General features: G+C 44.9%; 1 protein-coding gene across 8 annotated transcripts in view; it reads right to left on the bottom strand.

Moving 5' to 3' along the window:
* Positions 1-19228, bottom strand: part of LOC139052897 (uncharacterized) — a 355309-nt gene that overhangs the window by 159027 nt on the left and 177054 nt on the right. For 5 of the 8 annotated variants that reach the window (XR_011510109.1, XR_011510111.1, XR_011510110.1 and 2 more), the window contains exon 16: positions 8920-8985. The exons of the other annotated variants lie outside the window; for them this stretch is intronic. The gene's annotated coding sequence lies outside the window, so the exon portion shown is untranslated. The remainder of the gene's footprint in view (positions 1-8919; positions 8986-19228) is intronic. 8 annotated transcript variants of the gene reach the window in all.

The following is a 19228-nucleotide window of genomic DNA, read 5'->3' as shown; positions in this document are numbered from 1 at the left end:
ATCGCAGGTGAGACTATCGCAGGGACACCTGCATCTCGGCGTCAGCCAACACTTTGCTTTCATATTGCAAGCTCCTTGAAAAAAAACCGGCAGCATCCTTGCCAACCCGCTCAACCTGCTTGCCAACCCCGCTCTTGCCAACCGCTTGCCAACCGGCAAGCGGTTGGCAAGAGCGGGGTCTGCAACAAAGACATGTTAAACTAAAGTTCTGGTTCAAAGAAAATCATGCAACACATGCAACCGCATTTAACAAATTTATATGCTCTTAACGAACAATGAGACGGTCAGTTTCAGTTTGTCATTCGTTCATAACAATTGGTTAAAAGAAATGGTATACAGACAAGGGTCCCTTAGAGAATATGCTACGAAATGACAGTTGGACAAAGTACTATTCATAGCTGTTATCATAGTGCGGGATTTGCTGATGATGGCTCAACATCCCATGGCAGCGCCAAAGATGCAGTTATATATTATTCTGTTTATAAGTGTGGTGGTATTCTAGAGTTTAATTATGAAGACACCGCTACTATTCGCAAAACATAAGTTATTTCCAGGTTTTCATGTCATACAAAAATTACCTATTCATGGACTTTGTCAAAAATGTCGTGCCAGTGAACGGCAATTTGTCGGACTATTTTGCAGTGTGCGAGCAGAAATCGGCGAAATAAAAATTTTTGCCCCTTTATAGGCTTTATACGAGACCCCTAAAAAACTTTCCATGCTACAATGAAAGAACCACATGAAATAGCATGATGGAGGCAAAAGGCGTAGCCCACCAGAAAGCGAGGAAAAGAAGGACACGACCACACAAATTGCGGGATCACAGAACTCTTCTCTCGGCTGCAAAGAACATGTGCTGAGTACCCAGATAGCACCACTCGTGACAGTATGGGTTGTTTTGCGAAAAAAAATCATGCCAGGCACATGAATTCCAACTCTTTACCAGCCATCTCATCACCAAAGCTGGCGATGCGATATGCCTCAATGATAAGCCTGATCATCTTGTTGACGCCTTTTCCAAGAATTACCGTATTTCCAAAGAAGGTCTGTGTGTTCCGGATGCACATGTAGTCTGTCCTTTTCTCCAGTTTCTAGTGCCCTACGCCTTTTGCTCCCATCATGCCGTACCCTCAAGCCCAACATACAACTTGGTCAACTTCATGAAAAAGCAGTTCTATATTTGATGAAAGTCAGAGGCGAGATATGCATGATGTGTACCTAAATTTCAGCATCTATAGGTTGCAAACATCCAATATACCAAATTACCTATGCATCTGTTTCAGTTCATCAATCGCGTAGTTTAAGAACCACGAAGCGTGTTTGTGCCACGAAGCTTAAATTGAGAGCAAGTTGGTAGTGTATTATGCGTGATGCAGTCTGAAGCGTCAGGTAGTGACACCTATTGCAAAAAACCATTATTCAAGCAATCGGTAATGTTACAGTATGTATCCTTCTGAGCTATGTCTTCAAGCGTCCCTAATGAGCTCTACGCCTCAGCGTGATAAATTCAGCAAAAAAAATGCTGGTACATTAAGTGCAATCCATAGTACATTCAAATGTTTCTCGATTAACTATCAGATCTTTTTAAAGTATTGAAGGCTCCTTTCATCCATAATATGCGTTCTGCAAGGTTAGCAGTAGGGCTGCCCACTCTCATGGCCAAACTTACAGCATTTTCCTTATACATTTTTTAAAGCGACCCATACTTGAGGTCAAGTTCAAGTAGAAGTATGGTGGCTGGCCAGCCTGCGCTTTTTGAGTCCCAACAAAGCCATCATATGTTACAGTGAACCAAGAAGGTCAGGAGGAAAGGAGGCCAAAGGGGGCCAATGAGAACATTTCATTTGCATTTATTCTGATTAATTCATTCATTCGTGTATTATTGCAAAGCTATCCTTCCCTCCTTCGGCTTTCCCACTGCTGCTGCTGCCCGGCATACGGCATTGGGGAGCGGGGAGCGGGGGGGTTCGAGGTCCAAGGAATGGCAACGCTTGAAATTCTTTTTGCGCCTACGCTTGGATGGATGGATGTTACGCGAGTCCCCTTTAGAACGAGGCGGTGTGATGGGACACCAAGCTGTTGCTATTATAGTGTGTGAAGTTCTTCCTAAGTTAAAAACGAAAGAAAAAAAACATGATGCATTCCAATATTCTTATTTTCTGACGCCCTATTACGAACTATGCTTTTGTAAGTCTGCGTTTTTTGTCGTTTCCCTACTTCCACTAATCTGCAATCACGTCTCACTAATATCTATTGCGGAAATGATCACTTTCCTCCTGCTCTCGCTCAACCCAAAGCTTAAAGGAGGCCAGTGGTCACGTAGTTAATCTTGGCAGCTTTACTTTAAAACTGCTAGCCCGCAATAGATTATATCAGCCTCTCTGACTTTCCGCTCGACGTTCTTCCTTGCTGTGCAGCTCACTCTACAGGCTGCATACTTGCTGATCACCTTCCTAGCTCTTATCCACCACCGTGAATCAATGCTTTTTCCTGAACAAACAAATACCTCAACACTCTCTCAGCCAAATCATTGTCTTTCATATTCCTCAGTCATACCTCATAATCACTTTTACTGTGAGATTCCCTCACTTCAAAAGTAGTACAGCGCATATCAATCTGTACAGCTTCATTTGTAGTCTTCCCGTGAGAACCCAACGCAAAGCGAGCCACTGACATTTAGTTGCCATCAAGTCTCGATTGTACCCCTGATTTCAAGCAAACAACTACATTTCGAAAGGTTGGTCCTCGAACCATTACACTTTTCCACATACTTCGGAACACTTCGTACATGCTACAGTCCCATAGCCCTGTGTTTCATTATGGCTGCATTTCTTTTCCCCTTACTTCTAATGTTTTTTGCTGTTTTTCCATATATCTAGTGCCTTCGTCTATCTATATACCAAGGTATTTACATTCTTTTATCCGAGCTATTTCCCGGCCCTGTATTGCCACTGGCTGTTCACTGTTTTCATTGAATACCATAAAACCCCATTTTCTCACGCTAAATTGCAAACTTAAATTGCAGCCTTCCTGTTCCCAGATAACAGCCAGACGTTGCAAATCAATTTGCTTGTTAGCTAGCAACACAATGCCGTCCGCATAAAATATACCTGGAAGCTGCTGCTCTACTATTGTATCCGCTTGATTGTATGAGACACTAAGCCTCATGTTGCTTCCTTCTAGCGCCTTCTGTATCCTCACCATATCCTCAGTGACCTCGTTCTTTTCGCTGCGCCAGCGGTGTCAGCCAACCAAAACACAGGAAACGGGTGCCTGCGGTCAGAATGGTTTCTCCCTCCCGCTCCCTTTCACACCCAATCAACCCTTGTCACGTGCATTTTACCCACACGCCCTTTTCTCACAGTGTGGGACGGCGCGCATATGATCTCAGGAACATCGCGAGATGTTCGTGAGGGGAAGCACACTTGCGGGGGCGTGGACCATCATGGAGTTCGATACATCGATATGCCGGTGCACGGTAGTTCTATATACGCGAACTTTTGCATGAGATTCCCAAGGGGATTTTTCAACTCTTCGATATAGGCAATAATTTGATATATGCGGGATAGACTGTCCTAGAAAAATGCAAAACAAAAGAGATAGAGCGAAGGAGGGCGCAGAACACTGCACTGTGAGCCTAAACTTCTGCCACATTCCTTCTAAAGCTTCCCCCGCGTGCAGTGGATGCGCGGATATTATAAAAACATGAATCAGAGGAAATATAAAGGAAGGGGGTTCAAATGCGGCAACATATAGATCTGGACTAGAACTTTCCTTCAAAACCCGCTTCCAGCATGACGTTGATTCGTGAATATAAGAACGCGAAGCAGAAGTGATAGAGAGAAAAGGATTCAAGCAGGGCGCTGTTAATCTGTACTTCCCCTAAATTACTACCAAACTTGCTCCAATGTAGATGCGAACAGTCGAATACTAGAACAATGCGAAAAATAATATACAAAGATAGGGAGACAAACACGGCGCGACGACTCTGGTCTTCCTTCAATTCTTTTTCTAAAAACCTGTTCCTGCGTTGCAGGGGAATCACGAGTACTAAAAAATCTATAACAGCACGGGCACTGTGAGTCTGGCCATCACCCACTTTCCTTTTGAACATGTTGGCCTCATTGATGCTAAACAATATGTACAGGGAACGAGGTCTAACGGGGCGCCAAGAGTCTTCACTTCCCATTTTCCTTCGAAACCTACTCGAGCATTACCGTGCATACGCACATTCAAGAAAAATGCAAAACAAAGGAGGTACAGTAAAGGAGAGTATAAAACGCTGCGCTATGAGCCTAAACTTCCGCCACTTTCCTTCCACACCTTCCTCCAGCGTGCCATGGATGTGCAAATAGTAGAAAAACAAGAAATCGAGAAGATAAAGGGTAGAGGCTCCAAATTCGATAACGTAAGTCTGGACTGCCTCCACTTTCCTTCAAAACCTGCCAAGATATGTGAATAGAGGGAAAACACGAAGCAGTGGAGATAGAAGAAAGGGGAGTGAAGCACAGCACCATAAGTCTGTACTTCCAAGTAATTAATAACAAATTTGCTCTAATGTAGCTGTAAATGCAATGTGAAGCATACTAGAATGCCAAACAAAGGTTATACTGTACAAGGATACGGAGCCAAACACATCGATGTGAGTCTGGACTTCGCCTATTTTATTCTAAAAACCTGCTCCAGCGTTGGAATGAATGCGGGAGCACTAGGAAAACCTAGAACAGTGCTGACACCGTGAGTTTGAACATCCGGCCACTTTCCTTCATAACCAGCCCTCGGCATTGCCCTGGATGAGCAAATACTAGAAAAATATTAAACAGAGTACATACACGAGAGGGTGCTAATTAGGGTACTGGGAGCCTCGATTTCTCCATTTTGCTTCCAAACCTGCTCAAGCGTTTGCGTGCATGCGCGAATACTAGAAAAACGCAAAGGAGATACATTAAATTGCTTTGTTAGCCTAAACCTAAACCGCCTTTCTTCCAAACCTTTCTTCAGCGTGCTGTGGATGCGAAAATATTAGGAAAAAAAGAAGCAGTGAATATACGGGGAAGGGGGACCACGACGGTGCCGGGAGTGTAGACGGCCCAGTTTTGTTCCAATCCTTCTAACTGCGACCCGTGAATCTGCGTGTAGTAGAAAAGCGTGAACCAGAAGACTTACAGGAAAGGGGCGTTGACGGTGGAATTGCCAGTGTAGGCTTCCCTCACTGTCGTTCCAAACCTTCCTAGAAAGTGCCTTGGATGCACGAATATTAGAAAAACACAGAGGAGATGCGGCGAAGGAAAGAAAATGACGGTGCCGCGACCCACTTGGAAACCTAACAGCATGCCGTCAATCTGCGAATATTAGAAGAAGGTGTACAAGAGAAGATGCAGGCAAGGGGCATTGATGGCGGTGCAGTGAGTCTATGCATAGTGCAGATGGTGCAAGATAATGCAGTGCCGAGCCGACCCGCGACGAAGGTGAGGCAGGCGTCAAGCACTCCCCTTACCAGGGCCGCTCCCGAAGATGGCGCAATATCGGCCCCACCCGCGGCGGAGGTGAAGGAGGCGTTAAAGGGACACTAAATTGAAAAATGATTTCTTCTGCATCAGTAAATTGCCGTTCCACAACACCAAAAATACCACTCTTACAACGATAGGACGTTTGGTAAGCCAGAAAGAGCGCAATAACGAAATACGGGTGGCGACACCTACTTCATTTCCCGCACCTCGGGGCTATGACGTCTTCGATTTCGATGGTATCTTCTAGGGCCTCTTAATTAAATATAGCGGTACAGATTGACTACATTGTGTTCTAAAGGAGCCAAATATTAAGCATGGCAAGTTTCGGAAACCTTTACTCAGCCGACGCGGCACAAATGCAAAAACATACTTTGCGATCCCTGACGTCACGCTGGCATACCTGCACTGGGGTTTCGGCGCGACATTATATACTGATACTTGTATCTTCATTTTCTCATCTAATAATCAAACGTTCTTTTTGAAATAACTGCCTGCAGGGTTCTCAAACAATGCTCCATTAGTCTAAACTGATTTATTGTTTCGCTTTAGTGTCCCTTTAAACATTCCCGACTTTCGTTCCAAACCTTCCTCCAGCGTGCACTGGACACGTGAATATTAGAAAAGAAATTGGCCGACCATTGCGCTTCTTCGTTATGCATACAAAACACGCAGTACAAAGCGTACGCGGTTCTTCGTGTCGGATTCGGTAGCACACACTGCGATCGGCCGCTATCGAGTCGCCCCTCTGGTAACGCGCCATCGTATAGTGGTTCACAGTAGTGGAGAGGGGAGGGGGATTAGCAAACATTTATTCTTCCTTAAGAGCTGGCATGAGAAAATGGGCGGAGAACACAGGTATCCAGTAGAGGTCACGCACTCTTCAATGACAGACAGGCCTCAACGTGGCCGTACAAGTTTCGAGTGGGAAGTAGAAGTAACAGGACGAAACGCTAGAATTGTCTTTCGAGTCACCGCAACTACACTGCGCCAGGTAACGGGACGTATAGGGCAAGAGTGGAGGTGGCAGGACAGCCAGGCGCAAGCACTGCCAGAGGTGACATATGACACCGAGGAACGCGCTCCGCAAACGGGGAAGCGATAGACGCGGCAGAGAGCCATACAGCCACGCGACGCAGAGACGAAGGAGTGGATAACCGAGGATCAGGCGCGAAGCAGTAACGCATGCCCGCCACCGGCACCGCTGCCGTGCCGCGACAGTGGGAGAAGCGACGGCGAAGCCGGAGTGGAGGGTAGCAGTGAGAGTAACCCAAACGGCGCTGCGCGAAGGAATGGGGCAAGCGGATAGGTGTGAACACGTGATCCGGCTTTCGAGGACAACGGGCATAGAGTTTCCTACAATATACTGGTGCGAACTCTGGTACTGCAGTCGTCTTGCCATGGAGATGAAGGGAAGGACGTTGATTTCTCGCATATTCGTGCTTGTTGATTCAGAAGTTTTTGTGGCTTCGTATGTTACGCTATATAAATCTTACTGTGGTAAATTTCATAGCAATCTATACAATCGCAACAATAATTGAAAATGTTGAGCTTGTCGAAGTGGGCAAATCGAAACTCACGAAACGTCTTAAGGTTACTCATGCCTGCGATAATTTCGTAAGGGTGTTTCACATCGCTTATCGATACATGCATCTGTGGCTAAATGGTTTCAATATCCGGCGTCTGTGATTGAGGTACTGTGTTCAAATCCTGCTGTCGGACAATGTTAATGTTTATTTAATTACCAATTACACAGTACACTGCTGAAAATGGCGAGCTTACGAAGCCACAAAGCCGCTTGAAGCCAAAAGGACGAAATTAGGCAAATCCATGTACCTCCCATAATTCCCACGCTGGTGCAACCACTGCCACTGCAGCTGCCGTTGACACTAGCGCCGGAGTTCTCTCGAGTAATTTATATATGAAACCTATATTATATGACAAGGGGAGAGCCAGGCTCGTGCTGCGAACGACAGATTGCATCAGGAACGCAAGCAGCTAGGCAAGAGCGCTGATGATCTCGTCGGTGACTACGAGGCATGAGGGTGACATGAAATGTGGGAACGGGAGCCAATGTGAGGCCTGTGCTCTAAAACATGAAACAGAACAGACCACCATACACGGAGGGCGGGACAATGGCGGTGCTGTGAGTCTAGACGTGCCCCGCCTTCACTCCAAACATATGTACTGTGGTCCATCAATCCACGAATACTAGGAAAGCGTGAAGCAGATGAGGTACATCCAAGGGGAGTCGAATGCGGCGCTGTGGGTGTGGAATGAGTAGACTAATAATTTTGATGATTCGGCAGCGTTCCGCGAGGCAGGCCCTTGACTTGATTAAGTCTGCACTAATTTTGTGAGTGAATTTCAATTATGTTCACAAAAGACACATTGTGCGTAAGTCTGCTGAAACAAGAAGACAACAAACAAGTCGACAATGTAGTGACACGTGCAGCATGCCCTGAAGGACGTATCAATGCACTGAGCGCAGCAAGTAATGCTTGTTCTTATGCCATATATATTAGAGGTCTTCTTGTGACAACCCTATCATTGCGTTCAGATGTTAGACGAATATTCATGGCTCCTTAATTTACATTGCCACCTTATTGGGATGTTTTGCAACAGCTGCGCAATATTTGAAAACTGGCTTATCACCCCGATCCCGGAATGAAACTCCAAATTGACATTGAACAGCTCTGTATACATCGCTGTCGCACAAACTCACCCAACTGTCAATTCTAATTAATTTCAATTTTGTCCCACAAAGCAGGCCGTCATTGTTTCAAACCTCGAGATTTCAATGGGCAATTATTCCTTGCATCCTTCACAAACTGCGTTGTGTGTCTTCTTATTTCGACTACTGCAGCCCTTTTTACTGCCCAAGAAGGAGGTGTAAGGTACATAAATTTAAAATACTTCATATAAATAAACCCAAGTAAAGCGTCACACATGGCAACAAGCATTTTGGAAAAGAGAAATATAAAAATTAACTGCTGCATCAGAACAATGGTACACCAAAGTTGAATTCAATGCACCATCATATGAAAAACTGCAGCACAAACAGTAGTCATAACAGAGAACTCATGTACATTAATGTAAAGGAAACCGTTATTCTACCCCTTAATGGTGCCGCATAGCACAGATGAAAAGTTGGCTGGCTGTGATGATCTAGCAGTAGTAATTTAATAAACATTTTGCTTTAGACATTGAAACAACCTGTCATGCTTTACGCTCTGGACAGGAACCAGCCAGATACGATTAAGTGAACAACGTCTATATACCCTAATTTGACGAACAGCAATGAAGTTTCCTTCTGCACCCATATTGTGCAGCAAATCAAACCTGCAGGCTACTAGGGCATACGATTCAGTTACGACTGCGGTTCCAGCGCTACAATATTGAAAGCACTCACAGATGGCAGCCTCGTCTTCGTCGGAAGAGGCCTCCGGCTCCGCCTCTTGAGGAACGTTCGCGCCCTCTACAAAAGCAAAGATTCGATTCTGTCACCGGATTCTGGCACATCGGAAAGGAAAGCAAATATCGTTCAGTAACATTTAACTTTCTGCATGGCAAACCTACACACTACCACAATTCTAACGTGTTATAAAAAGCAAGAGAGCTATACAATGCAATTCTTGTACGTTTGGACATCGTTAGTCACACGGGACGTGTAATGTGTCAGCGGGCTACCATACAAAAAAAGCACAAAGACAGTAAATAATGTTTTAAAGGCGTATTCCATATGTAGTTTAAAAATACAGTAGCCATATGGAAGCACTGCTAACGTTATCCTAAAAGTTGCCTACTAGACATCTTGACAGATTAGCTGCTAACTTTCATTAGATATTGCAAAAGATTCTCGCGGCAGCTTTTACAAAACCATGAGGTATGTTCGAAAGGTTAAAATTCATGAGTGAGGCACGCAAGGAAATGATATATGTATTGTCGCGATAGAACTTCACGCAGTTTTCGCAGTTGCGAACGATAATTTCGTTAGAAATCGGGGTAGCATGTCGGTATTGAAGCACTGCCTAAATGTTCGACAAGTACATTTGATTGCATTAGCATCAGGAATGTCAAAGTGGAAAGAAGTGTGTGTGTGAAGTGTGGGAAACAAGTCGCATAGTAGCGGTAAAGAGCGCCTTAGAGGGATTGTGTGCGTGTGTGTGCACGCGCGCACCCAATGCCTGATTAGCTAGGTCCAGAAGTTGATAGTCCAGATGATAGTGCAATTCATTTCATTTCATTTCATTTATTTTCACCTTAAAGGCCAGGAGGCATTACATAAGGGAGGGCTTTAATCCTTGTAACAATGTTAGAAGAAATGTACAGAACAGTAAAGAAACAACAATAAACCAATACAAGCCAGGAACAATTGTGAAAAAAAAAGGAACATCGTGTTAGAGTAAGGGTCGGTGGTATCGGCAATTAAGCAGTGTGGTTAGTTAACATTTCGCGGAACGTTTTACGGTCAGTGCATGACACGATATCTTCTGGGAGGTGGTTGCAATGGGTTATAGCGTCGGGAAAGAATGAAGTGTTCATGGCAGACGATCGGGTGTTAATGGTAATGGGTGTTAATGGGTGTTAATGGATGTTAATGGGTGTTAATGGGTGTTAATGGGTGTTAATGGCAATGGGTGTTAATGCTGGTGGATTTAACAGGGAATGCCTGGAGTGTGGATGGTAATAAAAGGTGTGAAGCAAGCAGAGACGAGAGATGATCCGGCGGGAAGCAAGTGATGGTAGTTCAAGTGTACGCTTTGTGCGGTTATGCTGGTGTCACGAGAGTAATTGAAAGATATAAACCAAGCAGCGCGATTTTGTATTGCTTCTATGTCACAGGTTAGATATGATTGGGAAGGGTACCAGATAGATGACGCATATTCTAACTGAGGACGTACGAATGTTAGATATGCTAGCTTTTTTATTTCTGGTGATGTGGCTTTCAGGTTGCGTTTTAAATATCTCAGGGTGCGTGAACCATTAGAAAAGATGGTGTCAACATGAGTTGCCCATGATAGTGTCGATGTCATGTGAACGCGGAGATATTTGTAAGACGGGGCATAATTGATAGGAGCTGAATTTATTGGAAGGTGTGACTGGTTAAGCTGTGGTTGCGGGTGAATGACAGAGCTTTGCATTTAGTAAGGTTAAGCGGCATGTACCATTTCTCGCACCATACTGCGATGGAATCGAGATCCCGTTGTAGTGCGGCGATTTCATTCGAGCCTTTGATTGGGGAATATAGGACACAGTCATCCGCGAAAAGACGTAATTTATTCTTAATGTTAGCAGGTAAGTCATTGATGTAGATGAGGAAAAGTAGAGGCGATAAACCAGCACCCTGTGGCACACCCGATGTTACGCTGCTAAGAGATGAATTATGGCTATTTGCAGAGGTAAACTATGTGCGCCCTTTTAAGAAGTGTTCAAGCCAGGTAAGCAAGCTATTTGGGGTCCCAATAGATGCGAGTTCTTGAAGCAGGTGATTGTGGGAAACGCGGTCGAATGCTTTTGAGTAATCCAAGAAAATTTCAGCGCTCAGTGCTGTGTTGAAGAAAACTGGTGCATTTTCAAAAATAAATTTTCATTAATCGAACGTTTCGTACCGCAAAGAACAGTCGCTTGCAAGCCACGGTCCCCTTGGTTCAACCCCTTTTTGAAGCGACTACGTAACAAAAAAAAAAGCGGTTGTTTCGTCGCGCAAAAGCTTCATACAGTGACGTTGCTTGGTCCGCATACTACCTCACTGAAAGTGACAACACAGCCGCCGCTAGTGCGAAACAGCATTTTTATTCTGTTACCCTTCCGTCCATCTTGCAAACTAATCCTCGTAAATTCTGGACCATAGTTAACGGTACTCCAAGTAAAATAATCCAATTAACATACCCAAATGATCAACCTGTTGCTCTTGAAGAATGCTGTAATGTATTTAATGATGTGTTTTCTTCACATGTTACCACAATGACACGGGGATTACCGCTTGTATCCAATTCTGGTTTTTCGCCCATGGATCCAGTCTCTATTGACTGGGTTGGTGTTAGCTGCCTAATAAACAATCAAAAAACGTCCTCCTCTGCCGGCCCAGACTGCCTGAACTCAAAAATTTTGAAGTGTACTAATGTATTTTCTGCTGCTATTTTATCGCACATTTTCACTCAATCATTACAGCAGTCTGTTCTTCCACACGACTGGTGCGTGGGAAAGGTGATTCCAGTTCATAAATCAGGTAACACACACTTACCCAGCAATTACAGGCCTATCTCACTAACAAGCATTTCATGTAAAATTCTTGAGCATATAATATATTCACATTTGGCTGAGTTTTTAGAATCAAGCTCCTTTTTCAACCCCTGTCAACATGGTTTCCGTAAGTTCTTTTCCTGTGAAACACAGCTCTTAACATTTACTAATGATCTCTTTGCAATTTTTGATCTAGGTACCGACATTGACTGCGTATTTCTGGATTTTGCCAAGGCCTTTGACTCTGTGACCCATGATTTACTTCTGCTTAAGCAGTCTCAACTTAACTTGGACGCCAATGTACTCGAGTGGATCAAAAACTTTCTAACAGGACGCAGTTTGTAAACACTAATAACTGTAATTCTCGGTTTTCTAAAGTACCAGCAGGTGTTCCTCAAGGGTCAGTCCTGGGTCCACTTCTCTTTCTAATATATATTAACGATCTTCCGAACTGCGTTCTTTCCTCTTCCATAAAGCTTTTCGCGGATGACTGTGTTCTTTACCGTTAAATTACTAATCCTTCAGATTCCCAAGAGCTCCATGACGACCTCAACCGCGTAATTGAGTGGTACACTAATAACTGTAATTCTCGGTTTTCTAAAGTACCAGCAGGTGTTCCTCAAGGGTCAGTCCTGGGTCCACTTCTCTTTCTAATATATATTAACGATCTTCCGAACTGCGTTCTTTCCTCTTCCATAAAGCTTTTCGCGGATGACTGTGTTCTTTACCGTTAAATTACTAATCCTTCAGATTCCCAAGAGCTGCATGACGACCTCAACCGCGTAATTGAGTGGTGTTCTAATTGGTGCATGCAAGTAAATTCAAATAAATGCAAGGCCATGCGTATATCTCGTAACACTGCCACGCACACCTACTTTATTAATGGTGCACCTGTGACGTCAGTTAGCTCTTACAAGTATCTCGGCCTTCACATATCAAATAACCTTTCTTGGCACTCGCATATTGACTATGTTACTAAAAACGCTAATAGCATGCTTGGTTACTTACGCCGTAATTTTAGCGATGCCCCTTCTTCCCTGAAGCTAACTCTTTATAAAACTTTAGTTCGCTCCAAATTGGAGTATGCTTCAGCCATTTGGGATCCGACTCAGAGAATGCCTTTTGTTAATATTTTTTGTTAATTTTTTGTTAATACTTGTTTGTATTTTTACTGCATTCCTTCTTGTTTTGACTCCACTCCTTTCTGTAACACCTTCGGGCCTTGTAAGTACGTGAAATAAATAAATAAATAACTAAAATGCCATCAATCTACAAATGAAGGTCCATGAAATGTAGAATTTGATGGGTGAACTCGGCGAGTTCGGTCTCGCATGAAAATAGTTTTCTGAAGCCGTGCTGGTGAGGGTAAAATAAGTTGATAGATTCCAGGTGAGACATTAGGTTGGATGAGATTATATGCTCTAGAAGTTTAGAAGAAATGCTGGTCAGAGAAATTGGGCGATAATTTATAGCACGGGAGCGGTCGCCACTCTTGAAGATTGGTACGACATGGGCCTTCTACCAGTCGTCGGGCAAGCTTTCAGTCTTTAAGGATTGCGTAAATATTAGATGTAGTACCTGGCTAGAAATGTTACTGGTGTTAACTAGTATTTTGGCGTTGATTCCATCACGCCCGGCTGAGGTGGTTAGTTTGAGTGAAATATGCCATCAGGGTTGATCTTGATGTCGTTGGCAATGGAGAAAACTGAGTTAGTCTCAGAATTAATGAGATTACCATCCGGATCTGTTAGATCAATCTGTCTAGATTGTGTCTTTACTGAAAGTAAGCGCCAGAATTTATTGGGGTTTGATCGTAGAATCGTCAGAAGGTCATGATTAAAGAAGTTATCTTTGGCTATCGTCAGCTCTTGAATATATTGGTTAGCGCGCACTTCATATTTTTCCCTTGTTTCTGAGTCATTTGTAAGTTTGGCTTTTCGGTAAACCCTTTCCTTTTTAGCAAGGAAACCTTTCAGTCGTTAATAAACAATTCTTGTTAGAGTCAGATTTCACGAGAACTGTTGGTATGTATCTAGCTTCCAGGTTGAGCAATACATTCTTATGAAGTTCCCAGTTGCTATCAACAGTTCTTGATAAGTAAGTCTGCTGAAAATCATTTTAAAAATTTTGGAGTTCGTTATTTATGGCGTCAAAGTCCGCCCTTTCGTAATCTATTATTATTTTTGCTGTGGGTGACTTTCTTAAGTGCTATTAATTGTCATGCAGATATGGATGAGGTTGTGATCGCTAAGACCGGGTAGTGTGGTAACGCTCCTTACGCTATCGGGGCAAGATGTGAGCATAAGGTCAAGGGTGTTATCTCCTCTTGTAGGACGTGATATCACCTGATGCAGGTTGAAGTCAAGCATAAGATAAATAAATTGTTTAGCTTCGGATAACGGTGACCTGTTGGTTACAGAAAGCAGAGGCCAGTTAATGTTAGGGTAATTGAAATCGCCAAAGAGGTGAATAGGTGCGTTAGAGAATGTGTCAGTGATGTCGGTTAGTGCTTTACGGATTGAATCACAGAATGACGGATGGCTGTCCGGCGGCCTGTAGCCCACGCCAAAAATTGTCTTTCCATCACCGCTGTAAGCGCAAGTCCACAATTGTTCGAGATTATCATCCCGACTGATCAGGGAAGATGAGAAGGTGTTTCTGATAGCTAATAGAACAACCCCTCCTCTCCGGTTGCTCCGTTCATGGCGATGCAGAACATAGCCGGAATTGAAAATTTCGCTATCTCTTACGTCTCTGTTTAGCCACGTTTCAGTTAGTACTATGATGTCGGCATCGATGTCGTGAGTGAAGCTGCGAAGTTGTTCTTGTTTGGGTAGCAAACTGCGCATGTTAGTGAAGGCTATGTTAAGGAGAGGTAAAGATGAGGTACGATTGCGGGTTGACGTTGAAGTGATAGGCTTCGTTGTCCGTCATTGCACGTTTTCGTGTCTTGTTATTTGGGATGTGCTGTTTCCATGCGCCTTTATGAATGGACTCGTAGTCTCAATCACACTGTCAGAACTAGGGTCGTAGTGATAGCGCTTATTGTTGACGAGCAACTTGCCTACGTGCAGTTTGAACGCACATTTTTGTGGTCGTATGAAACCTAACCATTAAGAACGTGCGATGGGAGTAGCAGGAGCGAAATCTTTACGTATAGCGAAGTTTGTTGCCTTTAGTTTCCGCCCACAGGCCCGAATGTATTCCTTTGACTTGAAATGAGTCAACTTGATAATTATCGGGCGCTTTCTTTCAGGACGGTATTTGCCTATGCGATGGGCACATTCAATAGCGCTTGGCTCTAGATGCATTTCCAGCTTGCTAGCGCAGAAATTTTTATTTTTTTCCCAGACTCTTTTTATGTTTCATTTTCGTTGTCTTCCAGTCCGAGGAAAAGCAAGCTATTACGGCGCATTCTGTTGTTTGTGTTAGTGCTCTCGGCTTTTAGCAGCGCTATCTCTTTGATGACATCATTATGTCGAGTCGCAATTACTTCGTCCTGATGGTCGTTTTCTAGCACAGAAATACGCTTTGTCAGAGCAGCAATTGTGTTGTCTTTGAGAACGTTGGTTTCTCTGAGCTCATTTATATTTGTACCTATTTGTGAAATTATTTCTTTTAGTTCTTTGATCGTCTGTGAAAGGGAAGAAACTGTGTCTCTGTCGGGGCCTGGGTTAAGTTCAACATTTCCGGAGAGCAAGAGGATTAGATCGGACCGAAACGCAAAGGCAACAGCTTCATTGTACAGACGCACAATTCTACACCATTTCAAGTCGCAGGGGCACGACACCGCGAAGACAACAATTGTCGCTACGAAATTCCTTAGTATTTTGTAAGTGATTAACCTGGAAGGTTAGGAAAGCGATGAGCATCCTGCGTGCAACGGTGTCGTGCCCCAGCTGATAAGCTTTGCCACGCCGCTTCAATGCGGCTTGGCTTGACCATGTAACTGGTGACGTCGCCTTCGTAGGGTGTTGCCAGGTGAAAGAAGCTTCTGCTGCTAAAACTGGACTCGTCTTCACGGCTTCGGTGACGAGACGCGGGCGCGTAGCCCAGGGTTGTGGTGGCTTCAGGGAAGGCGATCCGGTTTGCAGAAGGGGTTCCGGGGTACGGCACGTACCAGCACGAAACCAGTACGGCAGCATCTGGAAGGTTAGGAAAGCGATGAGCATCCTGCGTGCAGCGGTGTCGTGCCCCAGCTGATCAGCTTTGCCACGCCGAATAAATACGGCTTGGCTTGACCATGTGACTGGTGACGTCGCCTTCGTAGGGTGTTGCCAGGTGAAAGAAGCTTCTGCCGCTAAAACTGGACTCGTCTTCATGGCTTCGGTGAGAGGCGGGCGGGTAGCCCAGGGTTGTGGTGGCTTCAGGGAAGGCGATCCGGTTTGCTGAAGGGGTTCCGGGGTACGGCACGTACCAGCACAAAACCAGTACGGCAGCATCTGGAAGGTTAGGAAAGCGATGAGCATCCTGCGTGCAACGGTGTCGTGTCCTTTTTGATAAATAATCTTGTGAGCTAAGTAAAACTCCCGATTTGTAGATAACATCAACATCACACTCTTGCAAAAATGGGACCTGTGAAGGAGGCAGTGATATCCTTGTTTTGCGTGCAAAACCGACCAAGATGCATGGTGGTAAATATTATGTTGAAATCTGGCAAATAAAGTACGGTTGCAAATCCTTTAATGTTCATTGAAATGCTAGAGCTTGCTGCATCGTAGAGGAATAATTTAGCTCTGCAGGTTTGAATGACCTCCTCAGGTGCAACACAGCACGGTATTGTCCCTATTCATTCTTTAGTAGCAGAAGAGAACCTAAACCAAGACGAAAGGCATCTATGTTCTATAATGTGTTTACCGGCTCTAGCCCCTTCTAAACACCTCTTTCGTTAGAACAGTGAGCGCTCGGCTACATTATCACCGATAGCTGTTGAAAGGCACTGTGGAAAGTACTCCTCCCTCTTGTTTGTGCAGGTTTTTAGCTCAGACATCTGATCACGAGATGGCATGTCTGTATGATAAGCAGCTATGTGCATATTTTGCCCGCTAGTGCGAAGTTTTGTGTGATGCAAATGCAGAAGAGGATTCTCCTTATGGATTTGGCATTCCGCAATATATTTAAATGGACAAACTGGATTGTTAACGCATACATCTGCTGGAGCTATAGACATGCTTTTTAAAGGAGAGAGCAGGCACAGCACGGAAACACAACATGCAGTAAGGGGGCACGTGCACTGCACGTTCCTTCTAATGTTGCAAAACTTGGTCATGGTGGTATGGAATCTTCGAAAACGAAACTATCAAACACGTTTCTTGCGTGCCTCTTTACCCTGTACTAAGTATTTTGCCCTTCACTAGCTCTGTTTCACGAAATGCTCTACCAGACTGCCTGCGTCACCTCTTTCATGCGTTTTCCTTTCACAAAAAAAAGGAGTCCATCGGCGTTCTTTTATTCTAACTCACAGTGTAATAGGCTAGCTGGCCGAATGGCGGCATGGAGCGGCAGTGTCCCAACGCTGGTGCATGTTTTAGTCACTCTCCGACAGATGGCATGACGATGTCACAGGCTTACGTTTGCTGTGTTTGCGCCGCCCGCTCCTATCTCAACACGGCTCGGCGTTTCTTTTTCTGGAGTCAGGCGTGCACATGCGATTGTGATGGGCAGGAAACATTTTGTTCCCCGCTCTAGAACGGGTTACAAAGGCTGTACAGAGAAATTGACCTTTGGTGTCGAGCTATCCCAAGAAAGGATCGAGTCCTTCTGCCGAATGATCACGTCGGAGAAAAGCACTTGGAGCCTCATCTTGTGTCCAAGACCTGGACAGCGCACTACAAAAGGCACGCCTTGGTGAGTGTTCCGCAAGAGGCATCACTGGCGACGATGAAGCTCCCACAAGATTTCCAGACTGCCCGGCTTACCTATCGAAAACGGTGAAAACAAGGAAGCGCCTGGCGGTAACACAACCGCGGTCGCAGTCGAACAGACGATGCGCTGCATCAAAAGATCATAACGAGTGAGAAGCCTCTTGTAGCAATGACAGTGGTGGCATGAACGGAAGCTCTTTTGAAGCGTTGCCGAGTGCACCGGAGCACGACATGGATGCGTTTGAACAGCAAACGTCATAAAATACATCAGTCTGCTGGGTCGAGCTTCTCCCTAAAATCTGCATACGCTCGCATTCGCAAGCTTGTTCGGCGATTTACCACGATTTTTCCTTCCGTCAAACTCATGGGGATACCACCTGCTCGGCATTGGAGAAGTAAAAAGAGTTCTCTTCTCCCAACTGGAGAGCATCAAAAAATCCCACAGCCGTTTACTGTCAGAGACGCATGCCTATCGCCAATGAGCCCCGCATCTTCCTTGGTAACCACTAAAATTGTTGAAATTCATGAAGATATCCTGGCAAACAACCGTGATGCGCAGGTCAGTTTCAAAGGCAGATGTGCCGTATGAAAGTACTTTTAACAACTATGGATGACGTTAACGCTATCCTTGAGCATGTTGATAAGACGAAACTGTGCAATGGTGGACCGAGCACTGGAGTATCGACACGTTGAAAAAAAAAGTGGGCATACCTCGACAACAACCAGAGATGGCGGCACAAGAGATGCTCTATTGTTCTTGACCCTAGTGGCTCGAACTTACTACAGTGAAAGGTCGTTAATTCGAACTTCAATAATTCGAATTTATGGATAATTCGAACTGTACGATTTGGTCCGGCCGAGCTCCACAAAAGTCTATGTATAAAAAAGTCCGTTAATTCGAACGCGAGAAGGTTCCATCACGGATAATTCGAACTACGCTCGCCTGGCACACGGCCAGAGAAACGCGCCTACTGCCTACACACAAGGCTGTATTGCCTCCGAAACGGAAAGAACGGCGAGAGAAGGCAAAATCGGAAAAAAATCTAACCGATCGCGGGGTCAGCCAGAAGGCAGCGGCGGCTGCCGCCTCTCCGTTCTACGTAACCTCCGAGACTTCTTGCCCGTTGCGAATCTCGGAGGCTTCGCAAATCTTGTACAGCTGCTAATGTTGTGCGGAGATGGCATGGCAAGCTCCAAAACACAGCGAATCAAGTACGTCGCAGCCGCACTTGCAATCAAGAACCAACGAATCAGGGCCTTCCCCACCTTCACATGTTCAGCGTCTTTGTCTCAGCACTCTTCATCGGTTGTACACCTCTGTTTTCAGCTTAGGAGGTATCTGCCGTCGCGATTCATTGTGATGGTGTTAAGCCTCGGCTAACGTTCGTTTCGGTGGACATCAGTGGTGTGGCACAGTCGGACCCAGAGCTTCGACTTGAAGATGGCGTGTGCCGCGGGCACACGCCATCACTTTCTGACACGCCAAATTTCTGACATGCCCTACTGCTTCCAAATCGCAGTGTACTGTTGCCCTCCTTCACTTTCCTTAGTTCGAACTTTCGTTAATTCGAACTGAAGCGGCTTCCCCTTGCGGTTCCAATTAACGAGCTT

This window comes from Dermacentor albipictus, unplaced genomic scaffold, assembly GCF_038994185.2.
Source record: "Dermacentor albipictus isolate Rhodes 1998 colony unplaced genomic scaffold, USDA_Dalb.pri_finalv2 scaffold_42, whole genome shotgun sequence".
NCBI lineage: Eukaryota > Metazoa > Arthropoda > Arachnida > Ixodida > Ixodidae > Dermacentor > Dermacentor albipictus.
The sequence above is the reverse complement of the archived record's forward strand: the minus strand, read 5'-3'. Positions and strand labels throughout refer to the sequence as shown.